The sequence below is a fragment of the Rutidosis leptorrhynchoides genome, chromosome 4 (assembly GCF_046630445.1).
Source record: "Rutidosis leptorrhynchoides isolate AG116_Rl617_1_P2 chromosome 4, CSIRO_AGI_Rlap_v1, whole genome shotgun sequence".
In the NCBI taxonomy this organism is placed as follows: domain Eukaryota; kingdom Viridiplantae; phylum Streptophyta; class Magnoliopsida; order Asterales; family Asteraceae; genus Rutidosis; species Rutidosis leptorrhynchoides.
Window position 1 is genome coordinate 3,847,165 of NC_092336.1, and position 13,124 is coordinate 3,860,288.

The following is a 13,124-nucleotide window of genomic DNA, read 5'->3' on the forward strand; positions in this document are numbered from 1 at the left end:
ATTCATGCTAACTATTCCTAGCTAACTGTTCCTAGCTAACTGTTAGTTCCGTATTACATTTTATTTATCGCAATTTAATTATCGCAATTTATTTATCGCAATTTAAATTCTCGCAATTTTATTTATCATCATTTAATTTCTGTTATTTATTTTACGCACTTTAAATGTCGGGACACGTATACAATGTTTTGACATATCATATCGACGCATCTATATATATTATTTGGAATAACTATAGACACTCTATACAGGGTTGAGGTTGATTCTTAAATAATATATATACTTTGAGTTGTGATCGAGTCTGAGACATGTACACGGGTCACGATACGTATTAATTAATTTGAAAATTATATATTAACTATATATGAATTATTGGACTGTTAACTGAGGACTATCGACTGTGGACTAATAACATTGGACAATTAAAATGAATTAAAATATTGATTATAACATATGAAACTAAACAATTCTTCAAGTTTGCCACTTGATTTCATCTTGAACCTCATTTGTATCTTGACGATTACAATCCGTGTTCAAACCTTTCATAATTCTTGAAAACACCTCAACCGAGAGTATGAACCAACCGCACTTCATCTACGAAAGAAAATATTGATGCATATAGTTATGCACCTGAAAACACCCGGAACCTGAGTAAACGTTTAACACGTATCTGTGCTAGCTTCTTTGGCATTGTTATTACCGAAAATAACATTGCAATTCTTTTTCAAATTAGCCAATTTTGTCACAGCTCCATCAAATCAACTTCAATTTTCATTTGGATTAAACTTATTATAACTTTGATATATAAGCCTGCCTTTCGTCATTGTTACCGGAAAACCTTTTATATCCCACCACCTTAGCAATAAACTTACCAACAACTTCATTGGTCTTTGACTTCTCGAAATATCATTCATTGAAACCCTATCATATAATCACCTGCATCTTGTAACGAAAATTGCCATACCAATCCCCGAGAATCAGCAATCAGTATTTTGAATCTCGCAGCATTTCTACATCAACAGTTATATGTATACATATAATCTTTATCTCTTAGAATTATGACCTTCCATTCTAAAATTCTGAAAAGCACCCAGCCTACGAATCAATACATTGAACTTTGAAAAAGCTGATGAAGCAGTGAAAACTGAAGACTACCTTAACAGTCAAAAGTTTAATGATAAAGAATGGAGTGTTGGAAACACTCAATGGAAAAATTGTACTGGAAAAATGGATTGAGCAAACTATGAAGGAGACTCTGAACAAATCAAAAAGGATTAAACTTGTACATAAAGAATCCAGATGACTCTATTTCTGATGAAACCTTACTCCTTAATCGCTCTAAATCATCGTGAATGAATTTCTTCATCACAATTTGATTCTAAAATTCTAAGATATCATCGTATCTTTCATTATTAATATCCTCAATACTTCTGAAGATATCTTCAAAAATATTCTCGTCCGATATCAATTATCTCTCTGCGCTATCTGTGTTATATTATAAAAGGAAACTGTTTTAGTTTCTATATTCTGTAAACCTTCGAATTTAAAAATGAATGTTTTTGAAGTAGTGTTGGAAATTGATGCATGAGTTAGTATAATATAATGACACTTGATCAACGTGATTATATTACAGTAAGTCATGCTGAGTTTCTAATGGAATGTGATGATTCACAGATTATAACATCATTATGTGCCATATTACATGACTCTTACATTCTACCTAATCTCTAAACAAATCAAGAACATATTGTTATTAATAGTTCTATATTTTCCAGTGACTTCCGATAATTTGACAAATGTTTTGGAAATATGAATTGAAGTATAAAAGATGAGAGTTGTGGAAATAATGGAACGAAAGAGGTTCATTTATAGTGGAAATACCAGACAGAGCAATCGAGACAGATGATCGCATTTAATTAAAGAGGATCCTAATTTCCTTATTCACCGAAGAACCGAATCTTATATAGATTTTGAAGATTATCTCTAAATTTCTTGAATTCCGAAAATCAACCATAACTACGTCAAAAGTTAAGGTGAACAGTTATGTTCACATTTCATTCTTTTGTGATAGCTTCACTCGTACTCTTCACGTAAATGAATTGTTTTATCTAAATTACTCAAGGATGATAAAACTCTAATTTTCAGTTCGTATGCGTCATGAAAACATACTTATTGTCAGTCATGATGATCCCAATCAAATTTCGGGACGAAATTTCTTTAACGGGTAGGTAACTGTGACGACCCGGAAATTTTTGACCAAATTTAAACTTAATCTTTATATGTTTTTGACACGATAAGCAAAAGTCTATAATGTTGAGTCTCGAAAATTTTAAAACTATGTTCATGTATTCAATTACCTTCAACCAGTTTCGACGATTCACGAACCATTAATTGTAAATAGATATGTGTGTATGTGTGTGTATATATATATATATATATATATATATATATAAATGGTAATTGAAAATATAATTTGAAATATTATATGTTATTGCTATTAAAAGTTAATTATGTAAAATAAAATAAAAATAGGATATTATAATAATTATTATTTAAAATATATCTATATATATAAATAAAGTATATTAAAAATAAATATTAAGTGATTGTAATACTCATTTTGTAGAGACCCGTCCTAATCCATCCGGACGAAGTCCATATCGATTATAAATGATTCACAACAGTTGATTACATCGCGAGGTACTTGACCTCTATATGATACATTTTACAAACATTGCATTCGTTTTTGAAAAGATAATCTTTCATTACATCGAAAGTTGACAACATGCATACCATTTCGTAATATATCTTACTATAATTGACTTAATAATAATCTTGATGAACTCAATGACTCGAATGCAATGTCTTTTGAAATATGTCATGAATGACTCCAAGTAATATCTCTAAGATGAGCAAAATGCACAGCGGAAATTTTTTTTCATACCTGAGAATAAACATGCTTTAAAGTGTCAACCAAAAGGTTGGTGAGTTCATTAGTTTAACATAAATAATCATTTCCATCATTTTAATAGACCACAAGATTTCATTTTTAGTTCTCATAAATATACGTCCCATGCATAGAGACAAAAAATAATCATTCATATGGATTGAACACCTGGTAACCGACATTCACAATATGCATATAAGAATATCCCCATCATTCCGGGATCCTCCTTCGGACATGATATAAATTTCGAAATACTAAAGCATCCGATACTTTGGATGGGGCTTGTTGGGCCCGATAGATCTATCTTTAGGATTCGCATCAATTAGGGTGTCTGTTCCCTAATTCTTAGATTACCAGACTAAAAGGGGGTATATTCAGTTTCGATCATTCAACCATAGAACGTAATTTCGATTACTTGTGTCTATTTCGTAAAACAGTTATAAAAGTTGCGCATGTATTCTCAGCCCAAAAATATAAAGGGTAAAAAGGCAAATGAAACTCACAATACTGTATTTTGTAGTAAAAATACATATGACGACATTGAACAATGCAGGGTTGGCCTTCGATTCACGAACCTATATCATTTGTGTACATATATTAATACAAATAATCGTAGTAATCGAACAAATTTGTATCTTATTAGTGATTTAATTATTATTTTAATTAAGTGTTTCATTAATAACCTAGTTAGTTATAAAAGTATTAATATATTTATGTTTTATGTAGTAATATGATTTTATTTAGCTAATAGTTATTTGATAGAATAATATTGAAAGTAAAAATAAATATAAAGTTGTTTTATTTTACAACAATAATAATAGTTATTATGATAATAATATGGATGTTATAAAAATAATAATATTAATGTCAAAATAATAATAATGATGGTAATGATAAAATTTTTGATACAGATGATAATTTTTCTAATAATGATAATAATAATAAAAATGATACTTTTAATATCAATAATAGTTTTGAAAATACTGATTTATAAATAATAATAATAATAATAACTTTATTAATAATAATAATACTAATAAAAATGATATTTGTTAATAATGATACTTGTGTTAATAATAATAATAATAATAATAATAATAATTATAATAATAATAATTATAATAATAATAATAATAATAATAATAATAATAATAATAATAATTATAATAATAATTGTACTTATTTATTATACCTAATAAAAGGGATCGAGATACTAAAACAGATCATCACCGTTTTGTTTGACTCCTAAAACAGATCGAGATACTAGAAGCAAGATGCAGAGGAGGTATCATCACCGATCAATCGATCGACAATCATCATCATCTTATCTTCACTCCGTATTATCAATCAAACATCCAATTTTTTTAAAAGGTATAATTTCAATAGTTTGAACTTCGATTTCAATTTCACTTGAGTTCGTATGATTTGTGTAACCCTAGCTGTACTTAACCATAATAATATAGATGTAACTGATAATTTTGACTGAGTATATGTATAAGTTTTGTTATTTGATATCGTATGAATATATAAATATCTTGACATATTTTTTTTAATTTGTTTAAATTTGGCAGTTGTTCGCTCACCTGTTTTAAGGGTAAATGTTCTATTGTTTTCAGTTCAATTACTCCTATTTGTGAAAATACTTTGTTGATAATTTTTAAGATTTGATGTTGAATTCGTTAGTTAGGGTTCGTGTTTATTACATCTGTTATAATGAACTTGAATACTTACTAGTGTGTTAATTGATTTAATTCTTAATGTTGATATACAGGTTCGTGATTGTGATTTATAATCAATTTGGTCAGTTCATTTAAGAGATCTAATATAACAATCTTGAAGTAATTAAGTTTAGTATTCAGTTATCACCTAATAATTTAATGAATTTCACTTATACGGAGTATTAAGTATGAATAATATACCATTTATTAATCTGCAGATGTTGGCAACAAGGAACGATGATCATAATGGTGTTCTGTGGTGAGGTGGGTTCCGAGTGTTGCAGTTGTAGTGGCGGTGATTGGGTTATGAAAAGGAGTAGCAACAACAATGGTGTTTGTATTGAATGGTTACCTGCATCAGTCGAAGAAACAGGTAACAAAAAAAAAAAATAGAAGCAACATTCGATCGACAAGGGCTGTTTGGTGGTTACCTGGTCGATTTGTAACAGGAAGATGAAAACATGTGTGGCAGTTGGTTGGGTCTTCGATCCAAGAATATAGAAAACGCCATGGTAGTAACAAAACACACAGGTGGTTTATAGTTGATGAACCGAAGAGGATAAGGTGGTGATGTGGTGACGGTTTGAAGAAGAAGAGGAGTGATATTTTGGTTTGATATATTGGACAAAACATGCCAATAAATCCTAAAGTGGTTTAGTCAAGGCTGCACACTGATCTCTAACAAGCAAAGCGTTCCAAGTGCTCGATCTAGACAGGTTGTGATCAAACGATGAGATGAGGGTGGTACTCGAACATACAGTCAAAAGGGAACAAGGAATTAGGTGTGGTGGTGATTGGTGTTTTAAATGGAAAGCAAGTGAATATATAAACTATCTATATCTCAGTATCCTATCTCTATGCATATATATGCATATATTTATAAATCAAGTTGCCTATGTGGAAATGCAATGAAAATGATGTGAAACTGAAAGCAGAATCTTGAAATAGTATTCCCCATTTGTAATTCAATTACACAAATGCATTATTGTTTGGTGGGGTTTGTTAGAGCTGTTATATACTCAGATACAAAATATAATGGACAAAATGATAGATATGTTAGTTTGATATGCATTGTACATGTTTATGTATATATATATATAGGAATTGATAGATTAGACACACAAGAGAAAAAGTTAAATACTAAATGAATTAATAGCACAAAATTTCATTGTGGGGTTCGTTGGAAAATAATGGTGGTCGATTGAAATAGGAAATAGAGAGGAAATAATCATATGGTGGGATATTATAATCATACATACATATATGTGTATAATATTAGCAAGTCATTAAAACAATGAATAATATCCTCACAAAAGTCACTGATTAAGATGTTTTATTTGCAAATGTAACATGTGAAAGTGATAATGCTAAAAACGAACATATATTTCATAGCATTATTCCTCAAGAAAGACAAGCTTTTAGTTGCAATTGTTCTATTTACAAGAGATATTCGTTTAAATAATAAAAGGTGAAGACAAAAGACAGATTCGACGAATTGAAGACGCAAACGACCAAAAAGCTCAAAAGTACAAAAGACAATCAAAAAGGTTCCAATTATTGATAAGAAACGTCTCGAAATTACAAAAGTACAAGATTCAAAACGCAAAGTACAAGATATTAAATTGTACGCGAGGACGTTCGAAAATCCGGAACCGGGACTAGAGTCAACTCTTAACGCTCGACGCAACGGACTAAAAATTACAAGTTAACTATGTATATAAATATAATATAATATATAATTAATTATATTAATTATATATATTATATATATATAATAAAAACCGTCGGCAGCAAGAAACTCCAAGGGTGTGAGCTGTAAATACCTCTCCGCGACTCGCGGAGTTTTAAGGGCATTTTGCCGCGAGTCGCGGAGCCCCAAAAATCAAGTCTGGCTATAAAGCCATCCGAATTCTGATCAAATTTCATCATCTTTTTTCTCTTCCTCTTCATACGTAAATATATTTATATTTATAATTTATATTTTAATTTTAATTATAATTCTAATAATAAGGGTATGTTAGCGAATGTTGTAAGGGTGTAAGTCGAAATTCTGTCCGTGTAATGCTACGCTATTTTTAATCATTGTAAGTTATGTTCAACCTTTTTATATTAATGTCTCGTAGCTAAGTTATTATTATGCTTATTTAAAACGAAGTAATCATGATGTTAGGGCTAATTACTAAAATTGGGTAATTGGGCTTTGTACCATAATTGGGGTTTGGACAAAAGAACGACACTTGTGGAAACTAGACTATGGGCTATTAATGGGCTTTATATTTGTTTAACTAAATGAAAGTTTGTTAATGTTAATATAAAGATTTACAATTGGGCGTCCCTATAAATTACCATATACACTCGATCGGACACGATGGGCGGGGTATTTATATGTACGAATAATCGTTCATTTAACCGGACACGGGAATGGATTAATAGCCACTAGAATAATTAAAACAGGGGTGAAATTACATTCAAGGGTAATTGGTGTAATTGTTAACAAAGTAGTAAAACCTTGGTTTACACGCAGTCGATAACCTGGTGTATTCATTAAACAAAGTATTAAAACCTTGTTACAAATTCGAATCCCCAATTAGTTGGAATATTTATCTTCGGGTATAATAATAATTTGACAAGGACACTTGCAATTTATATTTATGACTGATGGACTGTTATGGACAAAAACCAGACGGACATATTAAATAATCCAGGACAAAGGACAATTAACCCATGGGCATAAAACTAAAATCAACACGTCAAACATCATGATTACGGAAGTTTAAATAAGCATAATTCTTTTATTTCATATTTAATTTCCTTTATTTTATATTTAATTGCACTTCTAATTATCGCACTTTTATTTATTGTTATTTTATTTAATCGCACTTTTAATTATCGTACTTTTAATTATCGCAATTTAATTTTATCGCATTTTTATTATTCGCAATTTCATTATCGTTATTTACTTTACGCTTTAATTTAAAGTCTTGTATTTATTTTATATTTTACATTAGGTTTTAACTGCGACTAAAGTTTTAAAATCGACAAACCGGTCATTAAACGGTAAAAAAAACCCCCCTTTATAATAATAATATCACTTATATATATATTTGTATTTTTATAAAAGTAAACTAATATAGCGTTGAGCTTTGTTTAAAGATTTCCCTGTGGAACGAACCGGACTTACTAAAAACTACACTACTGTACGATTAGGTACACTGCCTGTAAGTGTTGTAGCAAGGTTTAAGTATATCCATTCTATAAATAAATAAATATCTTGTGTAAAATTGTATCGTATTTAATAGTATTTTCTGCTAAAATTTAATAGTATTTTATACCCCTCTGCTTTGACATCAAGTATTTTTGGCGCCGCTGCCGGGGAAAAACTCTTAAACGCCGGAAGCGCAACGCTAATATAAAAAAAAAAAAAAAGATTTTTAGTTACTTTTATTAAAAATTCGCTTTTGTAAAAATACGTTTTAATTATTCAAAAATATAAAAAGAAAAACAAAAATATATGTATTTTTAAGATTTTGTAAATATTTAAGTTTTATAAGTTTCTTTATTTCTATTTTAGTTTATAAAAATATAAGTTTTATTTTAAAATCGTTTATTTAAATTAAAAACAGAAAACATAAAAAAAAAAAATAAAGAAAAACGCGTAAAAAGTAAAACCTGTCAACTGAATTCTGGATCCCCGCGACTCGCGGGGTTTTCTTCTCTCTTTGCCGCGACTCGCGGAGACCTTCTGACACACGGACAAAACCCTAATCAAGCATTGATTACGGGTTATTTTTAATTATTATTATTATTTAACCTAATTATAATTATTATTATTATTATTATTAGTTTTAATTTTACTTTTACTTTTTATTTATATATTTTAGTTAAATTAGTTTTATAAAATTGTAAAATTAATAGTTTCATAAAATAAATAATATAAAAATAATATTTTTATAAAAATTGTACTTTTTACAACTTTTTTATATATTTTGTTATTTTGTCCCTTTGTAATCGTTGTAGCGTAATATTTGTATTTTTTAGCTCATATTTAATTTTAAACTTAGTTTTTGCTATAGTTATTTTTACTCCTAGATTTTTAGGCTTTGCCGTAGAATTCCTTAAGTGCTTTTTCTTTAAACTAAGATTTAGGTGCTTTAGAATTTTGCGACGCCTTTTTAAGTTTTAGTTTCTTTTTAAGTTATTTCCATTTGGGATTTAGTTTTTCCTGTAAGCTTTAATATTTTTAGACACCTTTTACTATGTACCAATTATCATTCCAATTAGTAATTTCAATTTGCGATTATAATTTTAAGTTAGTTGTAGTAATAAGGTTAAATTAGTTAAGTATTTTTAAGTTTTTATAAGTTTCTTTTATTTTTCCGTCACCTTTTATTTTTCAACCATTTTTCTTTTTCGACCTTTTGCGACGAACTCTTTGTCTTTCTTATTTCTCGCCATTCTAGTTTTTAGGACTTAGAATTTTTTCTACTTCTTATCTAAATTTCTAAAAATTACGAAAAATTTATTTTAAGTGGTTAAATTAATAGACATCAAAATTTTCTGGTTCGTAGTAATAGTTGGATTTGTACGTGGACCGGGTTATTGGAGCCAAACAGTCCTCAATTATATTGAGACCAAACGAATCCTGCCCCTCTGCTGCATCTTTTGGCTATTCGAAACGTGGGCAAAATCAGAAAAGTCTATTGATTGGATAACTTATTATAATTTTTCTTTCCTTTTAAAAACTAATAGGATATTCAGTGAATGCACCGAGCAAGACGTTCATCACCTTTTGTACGTTCACCACCTGTAACTCGATCAAGACATCGTTTAACAAATATAACCGCCGTTGATTTTTCTTTAGAATCGTCATCCAGTCGACCAAGTACTTCAGTTCAAATTTCCGATAATCCAGTTTTTGAAACAAACCTCACAATTGAGAATCCAGAAAATATTCAGGAACGGTTCATAGATCCTGAACCATTAAACTTTCCTCCGGAACCACCAATCATTCAAACAGAGATTGTTGAGGAACGAACTATTAAATCAGAATCATCTATTGATACCGATTCAACAAATTCAATTATGGAGAATCTGGAACCTTTAAGTATGGAAGACCGAATGAGAGCTAAACGCACTGGCCAAGGTCACGCAATTACTCATCCAGACATTAATGCGCCAGATTATGAAATCAAAGGACAAATTTTACACATGGTGACTAATCAATGCCAATTTAGTGGTGCGCCGAAGGAAGATCCAAATGAACATCTACGTACCTTTAATAGGATCTGCACACTATTTAAAATCCGAGAAGTGGAGGATGAACAGATATATCTCATGTTATTTCCCTGGACTTTAAAGGGAGAAGCCAAAGATTGGTTGGAATCGTTACCTGAAGGGGCGATCGATACATGGGACGTTTTAATTGACAAATTTCTTAAACAATTCTTTCCTGCATCTAAAGCCGTAAGACTTCAAGCAGAAATTGTTACGTTCACACAGAAGCCAAATGAAACTCTATATGAGGCGTGGACAAGATATGGAAAGTTACTAAGAGGATGTCCGCAACATGGTTTAGACACCTGTCAAATAGTACAAATATTTTACCGAGGATGCGACATCACTACAAGAAAAGACATAGATATAGCAGCTGGTGGTTCTATTATGAAGAAAACCGAAACTGATGCTTACAAAATTATTGATAACACTGCTTCCCACTCACATGAGTGGCACCAAGAAAAAGATATCATTAGATCATCTAAAGCAGCTAGAGCCGATTCTAGCCATGACTTAGATTCCATTTCGGCAAAGATAGATGCTTTCGAGAGACGAATGGAAAAGATGACTAAAGATATTCATGCAATACGAATTAGTTGTGAGCAGTGTGGAGGACCACATTTGACAAAAGATTGTCTCAGTATTGAATTAACAATGGAACAAAGAGAGAATATTTCATGCATAAACCAAAGGCCTGGAAATAATTATCAGAATAATTATCAACCGCCAAGACCGATTTACAATCAAAACCAGAATTATAACCGAAATATTCCATACAACAACCAACAAGGTCCTAGCAATCAACAAGTATCCAATAATACTTATAATCAGCAAAGACCTAATTTTCAAAACAAACCACCACAACAAACCGATGATAAAAAGCCGAATTTAGAAGATATGATGACGAAGCTAGTTGAAACTCAAACGCAGTTTTTCACATCTCAAAAACAAACCAATGAACAAAATGCTCAAGCATTTAGAAATCAACAAGCTTCTATTCAAAATCTGGAACAAGAAGTAAGTAACCTAGCAAGGTTAATAGGTGAAAGAAAACCGGGAAGTTTACCTAGTGATACAAATGCTAACCCCCGGAATGAAACAGCTAAAGCTATTACCACAAGAAGTGGTACAACACTTAAACCACCAGAAATACCTGTAACTTCTGATGAAACTATTCCTACTCCACAAGAACCACAACCTGATCAAGAAAAGGAAAAAGAACCGGTAGTTGAAAAGGTTAATGAAGATAACACAGTTAAGGATAAACCTTATGTTAAACCATACCAACCACCACTTCCTTACCCGAGTAAAATGAAGAAAGAAAAACTTGAAGCCGAGCAATCCAAATTCTTGGATATGTTTAAACAGATAAATGTAAACCTTCCTTTCATTGATGTGATTTCAGGAATGCCAAGATATGCTAAATTCTTGAAAGATCTAATCACGAATAGAAAGAAAATGGAAGAACTCTCGGTTGTTACTATGAATGCTAATTGTTCAGCAGTGCTGTTGAATAAGATACCAGAAAAATTATCTGATCCAGGAAGTTTCACAATTCCATGTTTTCTGGGTAGTCTTAGTTCAATAGAAGCATTGGCAGACTTAGGTGCTAGTATAAATCTAATGCCGTATTCACTATACGCTAAACTAGACCTTGGAGAATTGAAACCAACAAGAATAAGCATACAACTAGCCGATAGATCAATAAAATATCCTAGAGGGATAATGGAGAACATGCTAGTTAAAGTTGGTACTTTAGTATTTCCAGTAGATTTTGTGGTTTTGGACATGGAAGAAGATTCTCAAGTTCCTCTCATATTAGGAAGACCATTCTTAAACACGGCTAAAGCAATGATAGACGTGTTCGGTAAGAAACTGACCCTAAGTATAGAGGATGAGAGTGTTACCTTTTCAGTGGATAGAGCAATGCAACAACCACAATCTGCAGATGATACATGTTATTATATTCAAACTATAGATGCACATGCGGAATTATTAGAAGAATTTCCAGAATTACAAGGAACAGGAGAATGTTCTTTAGGAGAAGGTAATGAACCAATTGATGAAGCTGAAATGTTAGCTACACTTATAGCTAATGGATATGAACCAACAACAGAAGAAATTCAAATGCTAAAAGAAGAAGACAGATATCGATATAAATCATCGATAGAAGAACCTCCGAAATTAGAGTTAAAGCCACTTCCAAACCATTTGGAATACGCTTATTTACATGGTGATTCTGAATTACCTGTAATAATATCGTCTTCTCTTACTGAAAATGAGAAATCACAACTCATTTCTGTGTTGAAAGCTCATAAACCAGCCATTGCATGGAAGATTCATGATATTAAAGGAATAAGTCCTTCGTATTGCACACATAAAATCCTTATGGAAGAAGGTCATAAAACGTATGTGCAACGCCAACGAAGACTAAATCCTAATATGCAAGATGTAGTTAAGAAAGAGATTATTAAACTGCTAGATGCAGGTTTGATATATCCAATTTCTGATAGTCCATGGGTAAGCCCAGTTCAATGCGTACCTAAGAAGGGTGGCATGACTGTCATCACAAATGAGAAAAATGAGCTTATTCCTACTAGGACTATAACAGGATGGCGTGTATGTATTGATTATAGAAAATTAAATGACGCCACCAGAAAAGATCATTTTCCCTTACCTTTTATAGATCAAATGTTGGAAAGATTAGCCGGAAATAGTTACTATTGTTTTCTAGATGGATTTTCCGGATATTTTCAAATTCCAATAGCACCCGAAGACCAAGAGAAAACCACATTCACGTGCCCTTATGGTACTTTTGCTTACAAAAGAATGCCATTTGGACTTTGTAACGCCCCTGCAACCTTTCAAAGGTGTATGATGGCGATTTTTCACGACATGATAGAAGAATGCATGGAAGTATTCATGGATGACTTTTCAGTCTTCGGTGATACATTTAAATCATGTCTAGTTAATCTGGAACGAATGCTAATTAGATGCGAAAAATCAAATCTAGTACTTAATTGGGAGAAATGCCATTTCATGGTTAAAGAAGGCATCGTTCTTGGACATAAAATTTCAAAAGAAGGAATTGAAGTGGATAGAGCTAAAGTAGATGTAATTGCTAAACTTCCACATCCCACCAATGTTAGAGGAGTTAGGAGTTTTCTAGGGCATGCCGGTTTTTA